Raw genomic sequence first — 20,872 nt, 5'->3', positions numbered from 1 at the left:
TAAGACAAAACCTGGTATAAAGTGCAAAGTGATTCCTTCAAAAGGAAGTAAATGCACATTGCATGGCACTGAAGAGATTATAATCTCCTTGAAATAGTTTATATCAGTTTATGTGAAGGTTGATTATTTTTTCACTTTGACAAGTGATTTGTTGTCTATTTGCATAAATAATAAAGATGTACTTTCAGGTAGTACTGTGGAGACAAAGTAACTTTCTATTACACTGGCCAGTACATGTCAGAATAACTTCTGCATAAACCTTCTCTTACTCCACTTTTCCCTTTCTAAATTCTCTGACTAATAAAACTATGCCAAAAATATTATCCAAGATAAATTTTTTTAAGGTGAATCCATTTAATTATGTTTAACTTATGTTTTTAAATGAAGTGACATACAACAAAGGGTCATATCCAATCTCTTGGGTTTGTTCATATACCTGGAAACTGTAGCATATTAAAATCTTCTGGTTTTGGGTACTCTTTTAAATTAGATTTTAGTTGTTTTGTTTTGGTTTTTTTTTGAAGAACAATGCTTGTTTTTCTAGTCTTTGTGCTTTTAAATTCATTTTCTTGTGCTTTTCCATGTGAAAATCTGTTTCTAAAGGCACCTGTTGCTTTGTAGTTCTCTGTGTTGTGGAACTCCCATTACAGGTTGCTTTGTGTTTGGTTTATTTTCTCCTTATCTTGACTTTTAATGGTAAAATGCAGAGCTTGTAGTGTACAGGCAGACTTTACCTCAGCCAAGTTTTATGTCCGTGTGTCAATATAGAAGCTGTGTATATGTCAAAGAAAAAGGTAGTTCGTATCCTAAAAGTGTGGGAAAGGACAGTTGATTAACAGCAGGACAGGGTAGTACCTGTCTGATCTGGTTTTTACAGGGAACTCTGGCTTTCCTCTCTCAAGAGTAGAGGTTAAATCCATGCAGATTCAACACAAAGCCCCAAAAAGACTCCCAGATTAAGCTGCATCTGACAAGAACAAAAGCCCCATAGTGTTTATCTGGTGCAGACAGTATTTATGTTTCTTTCTTTGTGTTGGTTGCACAGACTTGCTTTTCTTTATTAGAAGATGCTTACTCTGGTTGGATTCTAGCTGGATTGTTTTCAGCCACATAATTGTGAGGAAAAGTGCTGCTGAAACATTCTTTTTATACCTTCTGAAAATAAAAATTGCTTTGTTGAGATTTTCTTTCAAAATTATATTATTTAGAGTATGTAAGGAGGGAGGGCTTTGGCTTGACATTGTCATGGATCCACTGGACATACCTGTGGCCCAAAAGGAGCCTGTCTTTTGGTATAAATGAAGAAGGTTAACGTGAGTTAGGTACATTTCTAGTCAGTTTTGAAATTTATCTTATATTTGTGTCTTTTCTCTTTTCAAAAGAGGAAAAGACAGGTCCGGTTCAGGTCCATTTCTGTATGCTGGCATAATGTGATATATCTCAGTGTACGTGTGTGCACGTGCACTTGTTCTAAGGATGTCAAGCCTGGAAAGAAGATAATTGAACTTTCTGCTGCAGCTGGACAGCAACAACATTTTTTTCAGTAATGTAGTTATCTTCCTTTTGGTGAGAGAAAAAAAATTAATACCACGCTGATAAGAAGCACTCAGCAGCAGAAATGTTTGTTATTTGCATAACCTGAGGAGTGTAAAAAGTATTTGACACAGTAGTCAAGCACAGTATTATCATCTTCAAAGACTCTGGGTTTACACTGCCAAAACTTAGGTTTGTGTTTGGATTAAAAAGAGAATGGCTGAAGGGTGAATTTGGAGGTAGCTTCAGAAAGAAGCAATTTTTTAAATGCAACACTAAATTTCTGAAAGCTGAAATAAGTGCTGAGGGCTCTTTTGTCTGGGCTGCACATTGCCAGCGCTGGCTGATGTCAATCAAGCTTTAGGAACAAGTCCAGCACATTTGAGTTTCATGGCATTGCTTAGGCTGTTCCTGGTGGTGAATGTGCTGTTGATGACGCATCTGCTCACATTTAGCTTGAGTAAAGAGGGATCCCCTGTCAAATATTGGCAATGCTCTCCAACACTTTTGTAGAATAAATGCATTATTTCCTAGAAGAATAAAAGTGGGCTGGAAAGCTTATAGGTCACCAGGCCATACTCCTGCTGTTGCAGTCAACCCAATCATGTAATTTCTTCAGTAACCTGATCATACTTCACTTGTAATCAGTATAAACCAGCCACCAGAAACAGGGTTTGTTTAGCATCCCTGCCCTGAGCATTTCAAGACTTTTCAGCTCCCAGACAAAACTTTTGCCAAAATGTGTCAATTTTGTGTTTCATTAAAATGCTTCATTTCAACTTTGATTTTTTTTTCCTCTTGGTTTCCATGTTGTTATGCTTGAGTTTTGTTAAAATGGCTTTTTCAAATGTCATAAGTCTTCTTCCTACTGAGTGAGCTATAGCCTGTGGTCTTGTAACACTTTAACCTGTGACAACGTGGCACACATGTTTCTCTTTGAATCTCATCAAAGAGAAACCTGCAAGTGTCATATCTAGAACCTGCAGTTGCTCATTCTTAGATTACTGTAGCAAAATATCAAACTCCCTCTTCTGGGAAGACTGGGACGGTAGATAAGAAAAACAACTATAGCTAGGCTACAAATAAAAAAATGTCTTTCCAAAAATGTACTAACACCTCCCCCCCCCCCCCACTAATGTCCTCAAAATAAAAAAATGAAGCTCCCCAAGAAAATGAGCAAAAAATCTTAGACATTTTATTTTTTTATTCCCCCTACTTAGTTTTGTATATGTAAGACCATGGGATGATTTATGTTGAAAGAGAAGTCTGGAGAACTCAGGAAGTTCAGCCTCTTGCTTTAAGCAGAGCTGGCTTTGAAGTCTGTGCTCTGCACTGGACACCACAAAGGTTTTTTGCGAAGGGATTCTTATCAAATAGAGGATAAGGAGAATCACCATTGTGAAATATCTCTAAAATATGTTTCCAAATAATTTGAATACATAAAATGAAACTTGTGCCCCTCACTGAATAACTGATTTTCTAGGGCCTGAATAATTTTTTTGTCAATTCTACTTAACCTTTCTGAATTTGTCAAATTTCCTACTGAATTTCCTTTTTTTCTCCTATTTTGATTTCTAGAAGGCATAGGAGAGAATAAGATTTTGCTATTGGAAAGACTTCAAAGGTTGCATGGAAATAGGGGCAGTTAGAAATGGGAGACTACCCAGAGGTGGATATCTGAGTTTTGTGGAGGAGATTTAACATGGGACTTACTTAATCCTAGAAAGAGCTTTTAAATTGTAGATCCAAGTCTGAATTTTGTGGCTTAACTTAATTTTAAAAAGAAAAGGTTTTAAGCCCCACTGCATTAATTATTTAATCTGTTCAAGACTTTTTTTTGCTCAGAAAAAGCATATGAAGAGAGAGGTTGTTGGCCAAGCTTCTTTTATAGTGGCTGTCATTTTATGCTGTTTTATCAAACTAATGGCAGAGTACCACACTACCAATGTGTTCACAAAAATATTAATGTTGCTCTAGGATGTTTTACAAAAATGAAATAATCAAAAGGTGGTATTTTATTGGCTTGTAAAATTAAGTTTAAAGAGCTAAAGATGTGGTGACTACAGTCAAGGGAAGTTCCCAAAAATGACAAGAAGTCCCCAGAAGATCTCTTAGCCTCCATGAATATTTCTGATATTCATAAATATAATATCTGATATTTCTCTCAACTGCAGTCTCTATATAAAGACGTATAACCAGAGTTCCTCCAGTTCAAATGCATCACAAATTAACCTAGATTAGTCCTAATGCATTAATGAATTGAAAGGAAGGAATTGCCTTAATTGAAACAGTAACAAAGAAGAAAAGCAACACAATCTCTCCCGAAGTTTCAATGAGTTTAACTGTACATGAGAAAAGATGACTCAAATGAGAGACAGGCTGAGGAATATGAAACATCAGCAAGGTAAAATAAGGAAAGATATCCCTCAGGCAATGTGGGACATGTTTTCCCTCCTCTTTGATCATCAGGCATGTAAAGACCTTGGGATATGATCAATAAAAGAAGATGCGTTTTCAAATCTGAGTTGTATGGAATCTGTAAAATTTGACTTTCTGTGAATAGTATGAAATGTCTTGATTTGTTTTGTTTTCTTTTCCTTAAAATAAGAACTTAGGCTTTATTCTGCAGAGCTGGAATGGAATGTTCCAAACCAGAGATGCGACATTAACAAAGCTTCAGTAAAAGTGTTCACCGGTGATAACTGGAAGCGTGAATGTGTTCATTATCAGAATGTCCTGAAACATTAAAGTCAAAGAGAGATTAATTGAAGTCACAGGTTTGCCACTAATGCCATGGGTAAATAAAACCACTACCAGTTTTGATAAGGTTATTTCTTACAGTCCTAAACACAAAATTTAAATTCATAGGAAACACCTAATAATATTTGATTCTATGGATAAGCTAGCAGTGACTTGTCCAAAATGTGCAGTGTAGATTTTTTTGAGTAACTTTTTTTAATTTCTTGTTTTCTCTGTCAGTGATGCAAAATAAGTTTTTTTAAAATCAGGATATTGATCAGGAAATGCTCGTTTTTTCTAATGAAGGGGGAGTATTGTGAGTTCGTCTTCTAAATTTGTATTGCTCTTCTCAAGTCAAAACAGAAAAAACTGCATTCGTGCATGCTGTTGCCAAATACTAAGCTGAATTTTTTTCATGACTTTTGTGTGCAATAACAGAGCTGTTTTTTTCTACTTTCTTTGAATTACCGGTCATTTTAGAAAGAAAAAAAAAAAAAAAGTGGGTTTGCACAACTACTCCCCATACCTTTTGGCTTTCTTTCTGGAAATATTAGTAAGGGGATTACAGTTTATTCATTCAATTCAGTTTTAAATTACATGTCAGCCTTTACTAAATTCATATGGATCTCTATTTAGGAATTAGTGGAAATAACATTGAAATACAAAGTCATAGATATTTATTTGGAAAAAGAGAAAAATTCAATCTGAATTAGACCAAAAATCTTATATTAGTTTTAAAGAAGCATTCGTTCCTTATTCTTCTCTTCTCCTGGAAGACAAGAATGTATTGCTGTCTGGTTACTTAACATTGTTTTATCCTCAAATCTTTTAATTTGCAGTATTCAATTATGTCTTATTTTGCCATGGCTTTTACACCATCGATGATTTCTGGAATTCAGCTTGTGCAGGCTGCATCTCTGTAGGCATTCTTACAAAGAAGCTGGAATCAGGCAAGTGCAGTATCTTTGACAGCAGGGAAAAAAACTCTAAACAAACCTCAAAACCACTTGTTTCCTTCTTCTTTAAAAATTGCATGTATGTGGAAGGATAAAAATGAAATTGAATTAGTAATTTTATATAGAGTCAATACAAATCCCAAGGAAGAAAGAAAATTGAATCTCTAGCAATGCAAATCCCAGCCAACAAGAAGTTTTCATCACCATGTCTTTCTGTAAGCCATGGTTGCTATAACTCAAAAAGGAAATGAAAGCCACCTCATGCAGGGTAGTTTGAAGGCCACCTTTCCAAACTACCATTCGTCTGTGAAATGTGGGACTTGCGTCTAGTTAAAGAATTTCCAGGTGTTTGTGTAGTGATTTTTGCACTTGTACTTTAGGGAAGTTTAGCATCTGATGTTCGAGCTGCTGGGCGAGGGCTCGTTGCCCAAGAGCCCCAGCAGATGGCTGGGAATGGAGGTTGCAGTGTTACATAAGGACCGTGGCTGGGAATCGCTGTTCCCACTCCGCTGCCAGCCGGGAACATCCCGGGGCCTCCGTGAGAGGCGGTGCAGCTCTCCCGAAACAAGCACCTTCTGAAGTGATGAGCCTCTGAAACAGCAACTCCTCCTAGCCCTCTTACAAACACGCTATGATTTCCTAAATCCGCTGTTGGCCATTTCGTGGCTGTGCAAGTACAAATATAGTTGAAGTCTATGTTCTGTGACACCCTGGGAGCCCCTTATTTCGCCTGTTACCCTAAGCAGCCAACTCTTCTGACTTGTGTGCTCTCACTACTGACAATATGTTACTGTTGGTGTCAATCTCCCACCGTCTTTTGAAAGGACTTCCCTGATTTTGCCTGGATGAATAAGGTGCAGTCAATCAATGTCTTGTCAGATCACATTTTCGAACCTCCTAAGAGGAAAATTCAGCACTGTCGTGGCCATAGTTCATGTTCAGGGAGATAAGTGTCCCTTATCTCCCTGGGCCATCATGAAATGACATTTAGGAGAATTGCACAAAACATGACTCTAACTTCGCTGAAAAGCATCCATTTTTTCAGGTTCTTGTCTTTGTAAATTAGCTACTCAGTTGTCCAAGAGGATCTTACTTTAGCAATACTATTTCACTTTACATCACAATTCTGATGTTGAATTCTTCATGGTTGGTTGAGATGCCATGGTATCAGTTTCTTTAAGATGTTGTTGCCTGCTTCAGGAGCTAGTAAAGACACATGGAGAAAAGAGATGGATTTTGGATTTCTCTTATTGACAGTTAATCCTATGTCTTTGAAAGTGTCTGAGTTAAATCTAAGTCTGAATTGAATGTTTTGCCATCTCCTGTGAGTGGTTCTGCATTAAATTATTCTAGTAAAAGATGCAGTAGTGTGGGGGCAGGAGCTGTGGGGTTCCTCATATTGTGATCTGTCCAGAGAAGTTTTATGACTGTAAGTAATGAACAGCAGGAAGATGAATTCTGCACTGCACAAGCACAAAGCTCAGGATCAGTCCAACACACACTCTCTTGAGAGTGAAAACATTAAGAGGCTCATATGTGAGAGCTAAAATTTCTTCCAAGAGGATTTGTGCTGAGTGTTCTGATCATCTTTTAAAAATGAATACCTCAGAAGAGCCTCTGTGCTCTTAGCTGATCTTCACTCTTTGCAGTAAGTCCTTACTCCACTACAAGGATGCTCATTAGTGCACTTATTGTTGTTAGACTTTTGACTTTGCTTAGAGCTTCTGTCAGTCTTGATTCAGCTAATTTGAACAATCTCTGCTCATGACAGAAAACCAGGAATAAGTATCATTCAAAATTAAAGTAGTGAGTGCTCTGTGTTGCTGTGAAGACCAGATTCTGAGAGGGCAATGTGTGTATGTACATACTTGCTTACAATAATGGCAATCTTACTGAAAATATTATGGGTCAGTATTACTATGAGTTTGATTACCACATCAAAGTTATAAACTTTTGCTAAGAATAAAAACAGCACTGAGACTCCTGAAAGCATTTCCAGACTCATTGCTTAGGCCCAACATAAAACACTTATATCTAGCAAGAGGGAATAGCCACTTCTGTTTAAAACTTTACTGTGCAAACCCAGCAATTTATGTAGCTATTATTTCCCAGATCAGAAAGATCAAATGATAGAATCTTGATCTCACTGGGACTGGAAACATTTGTTAATGAATCCTTTTAGATGGCATTGTCCTCACATGACTTTTATGCCATGTATGACTACTATTTTCTAGTGGTTTTTGTATCAACCATTAGGGAGTCAAAACTGCCAGCCATGAGCACATGTGTTCCTATTATTCAGTGATAAATTTGCTCACGGCAGGAATTTCTAAAGACAAACTAGATCAGTGTTGTCACAGAAGCAAACCAAAGACTCTCTGATGAGACTCTGTTTGGAGGCCCAGATTCACTTCCAGCCTTTTCAGCGAGCACCCTGCTCTCAGGGGTCCTGGCTCTTTGCTCTCACTGCAAGTACCCGTTTGCTCTAGAGGGAAAAGTACAATTGTTTGCTGCCATCAACAGTCACAAGTTAATAAGGGGCCTGGGAAACAGAAAGCTCTTTTCTCTTGTGACTTCTGCACACAGCAGAGTAACAGGTTTGACAATCCAGCTCTGGATAGTCATACAGAGAAACAGTGCCTAAACACAGAACAAGTAACAGCCAATGCCCTCCTTGTCATAGTCCATTCATTGCCTTTCTGCAAGTAATTCTGCTCTTTGTCCTTGTCTTCCCCAATCACTTTAACCCCTCAGGTGAGTTAGGAAGAGGGGAGGATTTGAGTGTATTACATATGTTGCTAAGATACCAGATTGTTTGGTTTTTAATCTTTTACCTTCTATCCCAACATAACTACTTTATGTCCCTCCCCATTTGTGAGGCACTTTTTCATTCTGAATTATTTTTCTATTAGTGAGTCTTCTCTCTTTGCTAGTCTTTCCTTCCACTCAGTATTTGCCATGTGCTTTTCTGTGATTCATTCCCACACTGTTGCTGCACGTGGCCTTTACTCCCTCTTTGACACCAAGATTTGACTCCTCTGTTTCCAATCTTCCAGATAAATGTCTTAATCACAAATAGCTTTTCACAGGCTGACTGGTCTGTCTCATTTAGGTTTCCCTTTCTTCTTTATCTAAAATGTTTACTTTTGTTCCATAATGGAATAAAAAAACCCCATAATTTGCAGTTTAATTTAGTATCCAAAATGTTCTTTAAATGTTTACAATGAACAGATGCCCACATTTTGTTTTGTTTCCAAAGGAGTTAGCTACAATTATCTCTGAAGATACAGGGAGAGGTTAATACCTAATGCTTATCAGGAGAAAATATCTACTGTGTGGGTTGCTTGTGAAAAGCAGCATCTAAATTTAACTTGGATTCTTGTTTTGTTTGCTTTTAGTAAAACTGATTTTTTTATTGAAAAAAGGTTTGCATTTTCAATACAGACTGGTTTTATGTGTCTCGACAGTGCTTTTTTTGTGAAACCTTTTTCAGGTTCAGAAAGAACCTTATCTGGTACAGGAAAAAAAAGCCCAGAATTATCAGAGAACAGAATACTTGTCCATGACAGGTGAAAGAAAGGTTCAAGTCCTTGACCTGATTTTGCTCTCTTGCAGGTGAATGCCTAGATCACAGCACAGAAAAAGGGAGTGGGTCAGTCAATGCCTTTTTTTCGGGTTTGTGGTTGTAGATTTTTTTCCTTTTTTGAACCTTTTCTGCTATTTCCTAGACAGCTCTAGTGGTGAATCAGTAAACTTGAAATTTCTAATGTAGTGACATTTCTATTTTTACAGTATAGCCCTACCCTAGACAAAACACAACACAGAATTTTGCTTTAATGCTCGTCTGTATTATAGAAGGTGCTAGAGTTTACAAAATCTAAGATACTGACTTAGGTCTCAATCCTGAAAAAAAATACTGGTGGGTATCATTGCTCAAGATAAATACTCAAATAAAAGATATTGAGCAGATTTGAAGCATTCAGCTGAATTATTTGCATTAATTTGTGGTTTGCATCATAAATTTGCCATTTTCTTGATAATGAGATGACCTAGTGCATTTTATCTCTGGATTTAATGAGTCCTTCTGAAAATACTTTTTTCTAGAAGCTGAGCAGCTCTAATGTGGGAGCCTGGCTCTTGCTGATGAAGGAGCTGTCCCTGAATGGCTCCACCTGTATCTGGCAGACAATGCCGTGCACTGATGGGGGAAGAGTGTCCTTTTGAAGGAGCTTGTTGGTTTGTGGAGATTAGCAATTGTAAATATAAATATGTATATATGGTAATATGTATAAAAGCAAAAGGTATTTTTGTTTCTGTGAAGACTTTGTGTTCCAGCCTGAGCAAGCTGTCTTTGACAGTTTGGTCTCCTATTAATGCCATATTAATTTACTGTCTTTTTCAGTCTCCACATTTTAAGCAATCCTTGTGGTCAGGATTTGTTTAGTGTTCAGTAAATATTCAAATATTTAAATGCTTTTAAAGCCTTAAAATACAATCAGTACACTTCTGGTGAAAAGATTACTTATTTCAGAAGAAACTGGGTTAAGCCATATGTATAGATGTCTGGAGAACTCCATGTAAAAATGCTAGTCACCAATCCCATTCTCAGTAATTTATTATTCATTTTATTGGCATTGGAAATATGGTGACTATAGCCTGGGGAAAAGGGAGCTCAGAAGAGACCTTCTCACTCTCTACAACTCCCTGAATGGAGGCTATAGACAGGTGGGGTTGGTCTCTTCTTCCAGTAACACGTGACAGCACAAGAGGGAATGGTCCCTGTTGTGACAGGGGAGGCTTAGGTTGGTTTAGGGTGGTCAGGCTGTCCAGGGAAGTGGTGGACTCACCAGCCCTGGAGGTATTAAAAAGACATCTGGGGGTGGCACTTGGGGACATGGTGTAGAAGTGGCTTTGTCAGCACTGGGTTAGTGGTTGGACTCGATCTTGGGTGTCTTTTCCAAACTAAACGTTTTTGTGATTGTGGGATTCTGAGGGGCAATGTTACTACATGAGCTTGTGAGTAGAAGATGACAAGTTGGGCCCACTTGGGGTGGTGATAAGGACACTTCCTTAAGGTGTCAACAGCTATAATAGCAGTTGCTAAATATAGAGATGCATCTGCTTGGGGAGATCATGACCCATTTCAGTTGGTTCTTGCTTTGTGAGCTTTCTGTGCCTTTGAAGGTGCATTCAGGGTAACCTATTTCTCCCTCCCGGACTTCTGCTTTCCTCAATCCTGTGTTAGTCAGAAAGCTCTTACCTGAAGTTGTTGTGAAAGCGGGAAAAGCTCTGCCTGATTTTTCATGCTACCCTGCACATCTATGAATAAAGATAATTTTAATTTTCCTATGTAGTAAATGGGCAAGATGTATTTTCCTGCTCCACCAGAGGCTAATTAGAATATGGCAAATTAAGAAAAAGCCAAATTTAGATTTTATAACATGATACATAGAGAAGATTAAGTCTTCTAACTATTTAGGAAGCTCCAATAAGACAACCTGAGGAAGACTCAAAGTCATAGCTGCTCATTGTCTGTCTGCTCCTTAGTACAGAAAAACTATTCAGTATCTGCTAGGGCAGATCTGCACCGAGAGCAGGGATATCAACCCTGCTGTGTTGGCAAAACATCACAAATCCTGAAATGCTCAGCTGAACTCAGTGACCTGGAAGCATCTCGAAGCTGACTGCTGGAATTCAGCATGTATGAAAATGAAATTATTTTTCTATTCCTTTTTTTATTTTTAACCATAAGAGAAAACTGAAAAAGAAAAGGAAGATGGCAAGAAAACTTTCATATATATGAAAATTTAGACTATATATATATATATTTAGTTTTGGGTTAAGTTGAACTAGACCTTACTTAAGTTGTTAATTTGGAATGCTTTAAGTATATCTCAAGTGAATGAAATAATGCAATATTAGCAATCTGCTTTTTGGATCAGTAGTGCTCGGTATTTATAAAATCTTTCTAAAATTAAGAAGAATTTTTATAGTTAACCTCTTATTCTTATGTTACACAAAATCCAAATCTTTTTACACCTCCCTGCTGCACAGCATCTTCAAAATGGACAAGGTGGATAAGATTTTTAAAAAAAAGTGCTTTTGTGGGAGTTTTCTTCATTGTTTTAAAGATTTTTTTCTATATACTCTGCAATTAGTATTTGCTCAAGTGAAGAGACTTGCTAAAGTGAATTCTAAATGAGTTTTTGCTTTCCCAGAATGAGACCTCCAAGTCTCCTGTATGTTTAAGCTTCCAGCTGAGTTTGTCCTGAAAATGAAAATTCCTGAAGCTTTAAGTCAGAATGAGATTTACTAAGATAAGAATGAAACTTACTCAAACCTTAAGATAAAAATTACTCGTGTTTAGAGGGGTCAAAAATAAAAAGGCATTACAAGAGGCTTGATCTTCCCTGCCTTCCAGTCATGACCCTAAATCAAGTGGTTTGGAACAACCAGGCTGAGTTCTTCCCAGTTTGATCTTTTATATAAAAATTTTCCTTCTTATGTGCTGACATAATCCAAAACTTTTAGTAGTCACAGCTCATTTTTACAATATGCTTTACTTTCAACAACCCTTCATTGGCTGACAAGTTGCCTGTCAGAGCTTCAGTCCTTAGAATTACTCCACTAAAGTGAGCCCAAAAATTCTCTAGTTTGATTAATCTAAGTATCATCTACACATTTTTCACTAAAAAAATGTCAACTCTGTTTAATGAAAATTGGTCAGTTTTAGGGAGAAAACCTAATGTGTATAATTTGGAATCCTTTGCCAACATCTGCATTGCTGAAAACCATTTAAAGTTGATTGCCAGGGGAGAATTTGAATAAATTTGTTGTAAGGGATAGGAAGTGCACATTGGAAATTTATGACATGTACCTTCTGTTCTAGCTGCTGTGGGCTTTTGCTTTTTCTCTACAGTCAGTGTCTCATTACAACATAGCACTGTCCTCAACCCAAAATACAGGAAGAACAATATGAATGTAATTCACACCTATAATATCCTTCAGTGCCTACAGAGATTGTTGCTGACAAATAGTTTGGAGAGCGGGATGGCAGATGGCCTGTCTGAGCAGAAGAAAGAGCAGCAGCAAAGGAAATATTGGCAAGTGTGATAGTAAAGTTTAAAAAGTGGTAAATGGAGCTGTGTAGTGGGCATTACTGAAGAGATTCTTCAGTTTGGAGTTTGGAAAAATTTGTGATTAGAAAATGAATTAATATTACTGCCTAACCACATCCTATTTTATTCTTTATACAAAATCCCATACCAGAAGATTATATGTGGTAGTAGTTAAATATTTCAGCAGTCCATGGTTGGCTCAAAAAACCTCAAAACCAAGTCAGGGAATACAAGAAAAACACTGTGTTTTAGATGAGTTTTGTGGGGCTTTAATTGTGTAAGACAGTGGAGAGCAGCACGGGGGGAAGGCCAGGAGGAGCAGGTGGAAAATCATTCTCAGTGTGATGGATGTGAACAAACTCGGTGTTCAGGTCTGCAGGGCCCTGTCTGCTATTGCTGCCTTGGGCTCATGGTCAGGATCTGGCTCTGAGGTCAGGCATATTGCTGAGCAGGGACTTTGGGATTCTCTGAGGTTGCTGAGTGTCTTAAATTGCTGGCCATAAAAAGCTAGAAGTGAACGAAAAGTTAGAACAGACACAGCTGCTTGATGGATGCACTGGAATGTTAATCCCTAGGTGGTGACCACAGGGTGCCCTGATTTGTATCTGCTCTTCCCTAGGGCATGGTAAACTCGAAATGCCATTTACTGCCAGAGTTGTTAATGAGATCAGTGTTCAGACAAGGCTGGCTTTTGGTACAGATTTTCAATCAAGAATTCAATTCAGAGCTTTCCTCTATACCATTATTTTTATTTCAGTAGTTTTGATTGATAAAGACTAAAAAGCAACTGCATGAAGTTGTCAGGTTTGAGTAGGACTGCTTCGGTCATTTATTTTGGTCCCTTGTTCATGACAAAAAAGGCATACACAGAGGGGTTTTCTTTTGGGCAGAATGTGGTATTTACACTGTAAAAATGAAGTGTCAGAGTAAGTGAAGTGACTGGGAAGCAGCAGTGTGTGCATCCTGCACCAGTGACAGTGTATATGAACTGAGGATGTTTTGTGTGCAGTGTGCTGAGATTCTGACATTGATACATATCTGGGTTTTTATTGTTACACAAGCTGACTGACACAGTAGCTACTTTTTTATTGATAGCAATTCAGAAGAATGGCTATTCTTTTCTGCTTTAACACACGTTGGCTTAGAAAACAAATTGTGTGACATACTTTGGTCAAGGAGAAAAGTACTACATTATCCATGTCAGTACTGGGAAATGCATAATGTATTTTTCTGAAGAAGTTGGTCTAGCTGAGGAATTTTATTTTGTTTTACATTTGTCTGTAGACTTGAATCTGTTGTCCAGCACTTTGAGTGACATGCAGCAGCTGTTTGATATGCATCCAAATGTACTCTTGTATTTTGCACTTGTGTTATTATCCATAAATCTCTCAAGCTTTAGGTAGTAGCAGCTGCACCAGTATTTGAATGAAAAATGTGTCTGCTCCATAAGAATGCAAAATCTTACACACAAAAGTAAAAAGTAAAGAAAAAGTGCAAAATTATTAGAGGAATTTTGGCACCTGTTGATATTTAATAATATGTAGGCTCCTATATGTCATAAGTAATTTTTTTAAATTATACTTGGACTGTGTGAAAATTAACTTCTTAATGCCTCTGAAATAAAGCAATGGCAGCTGTGCATTTTCGTACATACTTTTAGGGCTGGGAGGTCTTTCTTTTTCTTTTGAATCCAAAGTGACATTTTTAGTGCTTGCCTTGGTTTGGTTATCTTGGTAGTGGATAGGATATCTGAGAACAAACACAGGACTGGAAAGCTGGTAATGGATAGAAGGTAAAGTGAAAATACTTGGTGAGATAACAGCTGTTTGTATCTGATTCCCTGTCCAGCATCTGGCTGGTACAAGAAGGGGGACTATTACTGGAAGATTTTTAGCTCTATTTGACCCCCAAAACTATACAGAATTTTCCTGGAATCTGTCCTTAAATTACATATGTGTATTGAGACTGTTTCTGAGTGCAAATCCTGCAAATGGGACAGAGTCCAGAGCTCAACCAACCCTGTACAGAAATTCTGCTTTCCTGCGACTTCTTTCCTATCAAACTTGTCGTGTTAGCTACTTTTTGGCCATTTTCAGCGTAGGCAATCTGGAAAATAAACTTGTATCTATCATATGGCAGGGTAACTTACAGGCTTTTTCCTAGTTTGAGTATACCAGGAAAATTAGGAAACTGAGAAATGAGCACAGCAGAGAAAATGAGGGCTGTCAGTGTATAAATATAAGTGTTGCTGCAAAGCACTGGATATGCAGTGTCCCATAAATTAGATGCTTATTGCTAATTGCCATTGACAGTACTTTTAAATTACTATACCAGCTTTCTGACTATATTATATTAGTTTTAATCCTCTAATTTTTGATTTGACTGATTAATTTTATGCTGCAAAGATATTTTATGAAGTTTTAATTTACTCGCAAGAAATTTATTTCATGTGGGGCTGTATGACTTTCCAGGATCATTTCTGCAGTTCACTATGTGCTGTGCTGTCCTGTGGCTGAATGAGGAAATTCCCAAGCAAATTGGAAGTTATGTAGGTCAGGTTGTTGAAGCAGTTTAGCTGCAGCTGCACAGAGCTCAGCAAAAGCCAATTAATTTGCCTGCTGTATAAATACTGGCATGCCTCCCCTCTCCCTAAAGAAGAAAAGCAATTTTGTCTGTCTTCCACCCTCACAGGTGGAACTCTCACAGGTCCCTTTTCAACATCATTTACATGTATTATTCACAGCCCAGTTTCTTTACAGCCTGTCCTCATTGCATTATTCTGGTCTGATTTGAGTGTATTAGAAATCTAATGACAAAAGCACAAAGTTCAAGGTCAAAGAGGGTCTTTTGGCCCATGAGAATATATTCAAAAGTAAATAAAGAATAAATCTAGAGCATAATGAATCTGCAGAACTTTTATCACCATGAAATCACTTCAGGAAAAGAACTGGGTTGCTGTCTTCTATGAACTTGTCTGTGAGTGTGTTAAACTTCCTTAATAAGCTTTTTTCATTATTGTCTAATTAAGTAAAGTGTTCTGTTCTCTTATTGCCCTTATGCTCTCAAAGCTCCTTTTAGTATCTGTGTTCAACATACCCTTTAAGACATAAGTTTGTTTGTTTTTCTAGTCTTCCATTCAAGTCTCCATTCTGCATCATCTGTTAAAATTAAGACTTTGTGTCTGTTGCATATAATAATAACATTAGTTTTGACCCAAGGGCTTAGCCAGAACTGAACCTTCTGTGAAATTAGCAGTTAGGAAAACAAGCTGGCAATACTTGGATGTCTTTGGTACAATTATGATTACAAAAGAAGGATCAAATTCTCCTGTTTGAACAGAAGTAAGTTGTTCACAACTCCAGCACTAAGGCTGACAGGGAGGTGCCTTTGTCATCATTTTTTCCTAGACTTATACTTTGTCATATTGATCTCACTCTCCCCTTAAGTTAAAAAAACAACCAGAATAGTTTTCTAACCCATTTGTCTGCCTCTTTTTTTATGTGCCATATATCTGGGCTAAAATACAATGCTTTATTTAATCTGGTCATTTAAAAAAAACCTATTAACGTCACCAGATCTTACAGTTGTGCTCTCAGATGGGCAAAATATCTCTCATTTCTAAATATCTGTGTCACTGCTGATTGATTTCCTTAATACACTTTGCACAGCTGTAGCAAATTACTATTTTTTTTCCTAACTCACGCTTTATGCTTGTAAATGCTCTTGAAAAAATCACTGAGAGCTCTGTGGAAGCTGCTATTGTAATAATTGCAACCAGTTGTATAAAATTATGCTGTCATGCTGTCTTTTCCAATTAAACTTATTACATTTTCGTATGAGATTTAAAAATCTATATAGTAAATTGGAGGGAATGGGTCCTTGACATTTCTATTAAAAGGCAAATTATATTTCTTTATGGCATAACTTGAGAAAAAAAAAGTGAGCAGTCAGCCTTTTTTTCTAAAATGTACATGAACTAGAATACACAATTTAACAGCGAACTACAGTCCAGAACAACTGCAAGGATTGTACCTTTCCATCACAAATAGCATCTTTCCCAGCTGCATTAAGCCCTCCCTTCGAGGGCAGGACCAGCGCACAGCAGCGTGATGTGCTTTACCTGCTGGTACCAGCCCCTCCTGCTGCCCAGTGCTGAGTGTCTTCCACTTCTGCTTTCTCACCACTCCATAAGAGTGGGGCAGTGGCTGACAGGGCCAGGCACAAGGTGTGGTATCCATTCTCACATTTAACTGTTCCCCCTTGAGGCAGGGGTGAGGTTGTGGCAGAGCAGAGCATCCTGACTGAAACTTTTGCAGATGCTGAAAATGCCACTGCCACCTTTCTCCTGCTAGCATGGGTAAAAAACTGGGAAGCCACGTTTCAGTGTGTGGGATTTTGTACAAAAAGAAACAGGACCTAAAGAGAGAACCGGCTGAATTCAATGGCCATGGGCAGAGGAAGCAGAAATTGTCACAACCTTGGAAAAGCAGTGAATGGGATACAAAGCTGTAGCATCATGTAACATTAACTTAGCTGAGATGGATGCTAATTAATCTCATTTATCTTACTCAACATTGTGGAGTTTGATTTGTATTAATATTATTATTATTATGGTTAGTTTTCCCTTGTAGTCTACATGTATTTTATTTAGTAGTGTCCAGTTAGATGTGATGTATTTTTAATGAATGCATTTAATAGAAATAGTCTACTTTCCCCATCCCAGTTCTGGGGATGTCCAAAGGCAGAAACTGGGAAGAATGATGTTTAGTTTGCTCAAGAGAGAAACATTTATCCTCAAAATAGCAATTTCTTAAGAAAATGTTTATAAACAGTGTAAATGTTTTGTTTTGGTTTACTTGGTTATTTTGCCCTGCAGTGTGTTTAATTTTGTTTAAAGCAGCCTAATGGGCTGTAAGAAAATGAAAATGTGCAATTGCAGAGCAGCTAATCAGGCTCCATCACAGTGACACTGACTTCAAGTCAGGCAGACTAGGGCTGTGTCCCTTTTTTTATGGCATTTGTCATATCTGTCTGTCTTCAGACACTTATTAGAGATTTGTAGATGACTCTAGTACTGACTGAGATGATCTTCTAGAAAGAAAGTTCACGTTGCAGGCCTCAACTCATATTAATTCTTCAGCAAGCATTTCTTCAGGCACTGTGACACTTGTTAGGCAAGTATTTACCAACTCTCATGTAATTACTCTGCATATATTTAAACTTGCTGCAGTTGCAGACTGAACAGCAAAGAGAAGTCAGCAAGACATCAAAATTTCTATTGTAAGTTGTCCAAGCAATTTAAGCAGCATTAGAAAAAATAACAAAAAGAAAAAAAAGAGAGAAATAAAAATGTATTTGTGTAAGAATGTCTGTGCAGCAGTGTTTAGCACCTACACAAAAGATAGAGAAAAGCACAGCATATGACTGCATTTCTTTTTGACTATGTGTGTACATAACCTGTAATTACCGCAACATGATTTTTTAAAAAGTTGCTTTCAGAAGTGCAATCTTAAGACCTGTGTCTTGAATTTTATATTCCTTTCTAAAACCAAAATATTTTTATTCTAAAAATTGTTCCTCAGTGCAGATCTTGGTTATAGGAAAGAGATTTTAAACTGTTTTGATTTACTTTATCTGCAAGTTGTCACACAAATATGACAGGAACACATTTTCTCTTTTACATTCTCTCTGGTTCATAATTCGAGATAAAATCTATTTAGTGGGGGAGAAATTTCCTTCATAGGCAGAAGGGTGATGGAATTTAGGTTTGGTTTAGGGGTTTTGTGTGGTGGAATTTTTTTTTTTATTTGTGATTTTAAAGAAAGATTTGGTAGTTTTTTGTTGTTTGGTTTTAAGGTAGTTTATTGTAAGTTATTTAAAAGATTGTTTCTTTGGGTTACTGTGGTTTGGTTAGTAGTTTAGGTAGAGGTATATATACTTTTGACTTCTTTTGTTTTTTGATTTTTTTTGGGTTTGGTTGTTATTTTTTATATGGTATATTATGTGATAAGTGTTTATATATTTTTTTAATACTACTTATATTAAATGGTGTTTTTTTAATTCTAAATTAATTTTTAAGTGTTAATATTACTAAAAATATGGAGGTAAGCAAGAAGAAAGAGGAAGGATAGGACTGGTTAAATTTTTTTTTTATTTTAAAAGTTTTGATTTTTATGTATAAAGTAAGAACTTTTTTGTATAGGTGTTAAAATCCTCTTGAATAATATTAATTTTTTTAAATTTTATAACTATTTTTATTATATTTTAATTTTTGTGACTTTTTGGGTTTTTTTGCAAAGTTGGTAAATTATTTTATGTCTTAAAATGATAGTTCTTTTTAGCTGCCTGCTAGGGTCTTAAATGCTTTTGACTGGGGCCTGGAACCTCTAAAAATGTCTGAGGGACATTTTCAGTTCCAACAGAAGGGTTTTAACTAAAATCTCTGGCTTCATTGTGACAGTTTGCTGTGCCAGCCAGCACAGTCCTTGCTGTTCCTCCTTGGGTGAACTTGCACTTTTGAGGGCAGAACTTGTGTTTTCCTGTCCCTGAGGAGTCTGACTCAAAGGCTTTTGTCATGGTTTGTTACCTCCATGATATTGTTAATGGATGGAGGTTTTTCTTTGGTGTCTGGTGGTCCTGGCAGCACCAGTAGGTACGTATTATGTTTTTGGCTCTTTTAAGATACTGTATTTTATAGGAATGTCGGAAGTGGTGGTGGAAGCAGTGATCAGTTTTTTTAAAAAGTATTTGAATGCCATTCTTTGAGTGAAATATTGCTGATCCAGTACAGTAATTGATAGATGTTCCTTTGCCTGTCAGGAAATTGCAGCTGTATGGAATGATGGCCTGGAAAATATGTCAGAGATGTCATTGGGTCTATAAATACGCCAAGTGGATAAATATAAGGGAAATATAAGAATGATTGAAGCTGAAAGATAGTGTTTGTGCAAGAATGAATGGGTTTAAGTTGGTGCAGTATAAATTTAGACTGAAACCTAAGGAGAATTCTTACACATTAAAAAAATCAAGTTCTGCACCTTGGAGCTTAAGGTGGGTTTAAGGCCTCAGCTGGGCAGCATATTATGATCCTACAGGTGGCTCAGGTGAGCTGCCTTTTGCCTTCTGCACTTGCTGGATCTCCAAAGAAATTTCCCCCATGAGAGTAAAGGCTCCAGATGTTTTTGTCCTGTGAGCTTTCTGCTGATGCAGCTCTTTGGCAAGAGTAGGAGTAACACCTCAGAAAAATGGATATTTCAGAGTAAATGCAGGTGTCTGAAAGCTGACCTGAAGTACCTGGCAGGAGCAGGAGCAGCAATGTCAGGGAAGAAGCAGCTGCAAGAGCAGGAGGTGTTGCTAGACTGGGATAATTCCTGAGTGGCTGTTCTTCATGCGCCAATGGCTGCATGCAGGTGTTCCTGCTCCAGCCTGGCTGAATGTGTGAATGTGAGGCTTGGTGCAGGACTCACTTGTCCCCACAATCTAGATGTTACCCCAAAGAAATAAAATTTTCAAGAGCACTTAAGAGGTATGAATCTAAGATGACTGGTTTCCAATTTGAAAGTGACTTTAACTTTGTTTTACAAATGTAAAGTTATTGAGATCTTTTACAAATGTATTTGGGTGCCTAAGTTTATTTTTAATCATGTGTTAAACTCTCTTTTCTGTTTTATTAAAGGGAAGAAAATCTCTAGTCCTCAATGAGAAGGCATTTGGTAAATGAAACATAGAGACAGCTGGTTTTTCAGTTTAAAATTTTCTTGAAAGTGCACAGCTGCAAAATAAAGGAGGGGACAGCAGTCTGCAATGGACAGCTGTTTGCCTTTGAGGGAAGAGTGGTGCTGCTGCTGACAGTGTTCTCTGATATTACAAGCTACTGAATTCTTCACAAACATGTGAAGAATGTTTTTTTTATGGATGAAAAAATTTTATTTTTTTTATCTGCATGCTAGGTAGAGGTAATCATTTTATAGCAAAGTAGAAAGCATTTTTTCATTGATGCTGGGGTATTTACTGATCCTTTATGGACTTTATAAGTTGAAGATGTTGCAGTGTTCAGTCATTTTTCCTCTTGTATAGACCTTGGTTCAAAATCCATTTACCTCTCATGAAAAAGTGATTTCCATACCCCTGGCTCTACTGATAATAAGGAAAAGAAAAAAATCCAGGTGTTTGCTATATTGGTTTGTATTTACTTTGTAGCGATGTAAATGCTTTGGGCAGCCAGGGACAGACAGCTGATGTATTTTAGCCCTGCCTGGGGGTTTCCCTGCCCGCTGAGGTGTGTGTGCACCCGTGGTTGCCCTGCTCTGGGGTTGTGGTTGCACTGGGGCAGCTCTCACAGAGCACTCCGTGCCCATTTGCAGAGCTTTGGAGCTGCTCAAAGTGTGAAGGAAGGTCCAGAGATGGAGCCAGGCATGGCAAAGGAGATCTCTTCTTTCCACGTCGATGGTTTGTAAAAATTGAATGGCCCAAAGAAGAGTTAAAAATTGTGACTTCAGCTCACAACTTTGCTCTGAGCAAAGTCCT

General features: G+C 37.4%; 1 protein-coding gene across 4 annotated transcripts in view; it reads left to right on the top strand.

Annotated features, from left to right (window-relative positions):
- The window catches only part of NRG3 (neuregulin 3), a 392,904-nt gene that overhangs the window by 289,797 nt on the left and 82,235 nt on the right, over positions 1 to 20,872 (top strand). The gene's annotated exons all lie outside the window — the stretch shown is intronic.

The sequence above is a fragment of the Taeniopygia guttata genome, chromosome 6, assembly GCF_048771995.1.
Source record: "Taeniopygia guttata chromosome 6, bTaeGut7.mat, whole genome shotgun sequence".
In the NCBI taxonomy this organism is placed as follows: Eukaryota; Metazoa; Chordata; class Aves; order Passeriformes; family Estrildidae; genus Taeniopygia; species Taeniopygia guttata.
The sequence above is the reverse complement of the archived record's forward strand: the minus strand, read 5'-3'. Positions and strand labels throughout refer to the sequence as shown.